Consider the following 2,997-nt stretch of genomic DNA (forward strand, 5'->3'; position numbering starts at 1 on the left):
GTTGTTACACACTGTGACTATAATATACTACTGATATATTAAAATTTAAAAACATATATATTCGAAAGGATTGACACGGCAGAGGAATTTTAATTTAATTTGATTGCGCCGACTGTGAAGCCGTTGTCGAAAAAAAAATCGCTTTCATTTAAAACGAATTTCGAACGGGAATCGAGCAATGACTCTATAGGAGTGTAACATCCTAAGAAAAATGGAAATTCGATAGATCAGCACGTCTGATTTGGATCATTATCGCCGATTAAAGTGATGGGCTTTATGCAAAGTCCACATTATTGAAAAATATCGTTTCACGAGAGCAACTTCGATAAATTCCATAGCAACAAAAGATCAATATACAACATCCTCCAATGGGTGAGTTAGTTCTTTTACTAACATCTCTCTGAAAATGTAATATACATTAAATAACAACGTTGTCTCTATCGATAGCGTAATTTTAAGTACTAAAAGTTTAACAGTTTATGTTCAAGTTTCCTATTTAATTAAACGTTGTCTTCATAGAAATAAATCCAGTGACGTACTTATGGAAGAGGAGGCAGGTTACTCATCATTTTTGTAAAAAGTAATCGAGAAGTTTTTGATGCCTTAGAAGATATTAGTAAAACAATTTCAAATGTATACAAAAGTAAACAAGAGAATTATTAATATATACAAAGAGGTGCAAAAACTTCTACGATAACCACAAATTTTGCAAATTGAATACAATATCTGAAACAGAAGTTAGAGTGAACGCTATAAAACTCCAGAAATCATACTCAGTTGCAATTGATATTGAGAATGATCTAAAAGAAGAATGTATTCTTGTGTTCTTTTAAAACGATTCTTGACGTCTCAAGAAAAAAAAATGAGTTAAGGCAACTTAAACTAGTTATTAAGCAAAAGGATTTGAAAGAAGCATTTCAATGTATAGTGTGGTATAATTAGGTATTGATCCGAACATTTAAAATAAGAGGCTAAACATTGGTGAAAATGTTAAGTATAGTGTTCTGAGTGACATCCCAAAGTTCTCGAAGTTCCTGCCTTGGTCGGAATACAATTCCACTGGTACTCTACAGCGATTAATCCAACTATTAGTCAGTTGTTTGTCATTTGGTATCGCAGATTCTCTGGGCCACTCACTAAAGTAATCCATGACGACCAAGATGTATCGGTTATCGCAGTCTATCAGTGGAAATGGTCCTGTTGCCTCGACTGCAATTCTCTCGAATGGTGCTCAGACGTTATACTGCTGCATTCAGCCACGACTACAGTTCTTTACTTGCTTCTTGGACTTCCGAAACTCTGCTCTTCGGAAGTACCATCTGAAGCTTGTTTCTCGTTCCATCCGTACTACCTCACATTCTCCTTAAAATACTCGGACCTAAGATAAGAAAATTCCACTGGGCCCAATAGCATTTTGATGCCTGACATAGAGAGATCACGTCGATCCATGATGGTCTTGAGATTCCAGATTTCTTCCATTTCATTATTGGGCCAATATATTCGTCCTTCCTCTAGCCATTGATTAATTCATTATCTTACAAGGATCGAACGAAAGCGTATCATAAGCGTAGATCATTGGTCCAAGAGCTTACATTTCGTTTTCACTGCACCTTCTTTTTGTGGTTGTAACAAAGATAGACATAGTGTATTCTTTTTCATCGTGGTAGTCAGACAAACAGACAAACAGTTTCGGTTTCAAAATTAAATCTATTTACTTAATATTCAGGCAGAGAGATTCATATTATGCTCTCATGTTATTGTCTACGTTTACAATAATATAAATATTACCCCTGTTTACAGTTGAAACTACTTTTTATTGAGCACAGTGAAAAAGCAAGTAACATTTAAATTTATCTCTCTTAAATGGCATAAATTTCCTAAATCGCACCGTTGAGACATATAAAATGTAGACAAACCCTTACAATCCAATTTACACGGGCCCCCAATACTAATAGGCATGAGTTAGTTGATACCTATTAAGTTAGATTAGACAGGGAGAAAAAATTTACCATACCGCCTCTGCATTGTCTGTCTTGAACAAATGACTACGTGTATATGTACTTACAGCAGATATTAAAGCAAACTCGTAAACTCTTAAACAATTAAAGGTGTTAACGGAGCGGCGTTGTCATTGTTTTTTTAGCGTCTGAAGGCTGAAGGAGAACAAAATCTGGAGAGTCTAAAAACAATTTATTACTAAGCCAATGCTTAGATTGGTAGCTTTCAATTTGGTTCAGAATTAGAATTTTGTAATATCTAAATGTAGACTGATGTATTTCAGGAGTTACATAAGACATTGGTGAAGTATTTCAACTTCTCTAACTGAATTGACAACGCAGCTTATGTACGTGATAGGCACGCAAACTATAATAATAAAAACGTTTTAGTCAGAAACTTACCGAAACTACCAGACGCGAATCGCGATTTCGTTCTTATACAGGAGTAGTAGGGATATAAAGCAGAGTATAACGCAAGGTCAAGTCGCCTTCAATAAAAAGAAGTCACAACGATTAATTTAAAAATTCGAAAACGATTGTTAAAGGTGTATGTTTGGAGCACGGCGCTGTACGGATGCGAAACATGGACGGTGGGCGCGACGTAAAAGAAAAGGTTAGAAGCGTTCGAAATGTGGTGTTACCGGCGAATGATGAGGATAGAGAAGGTTATAAATGAAGAGGTATTAGAAAGAACAGGAGAACAGAGAAAAAATAGAAGAGATAGGCTGGTAGGACACCTTCTCAGGCATGAAGGTCTAATCAGAGACATATTAGAGGCAGAAACAGCAGTTAAGAGGAGTAGCGGATGATGATAATAGACAATCTCGATAAAATACTGGCCTAACTAAAAAGTTAGTTGAAGTAATAACCACACACAGGCAGTATACCGTCATCTAGTGGGTATTTGCCATTACAAAACTTCTTTACCTTCCTACATTGACACTCTATACGAAGAAAAACATATGATGAAATATTTCTACGTTTTGTTAACTAATGGTAA

This window comes from Agrilus planipennis, unplaced genomic scaffold (genome assembly GCF_000699045.2).
Source record: "Agrilus planipennis isolate EAB-ADULT unplaced genomic scaffold, Apla_2.0 scaffold2, whole genome shotgun sequence".
In the NCBI taxonomy this organism is placed as follows: domain Eukaryota; kingdom Metazoa; phylum Arthropoda; class Insecta; order Coleoptera; family Buprestidae; genus Agrilus; species Agrilus planipennis.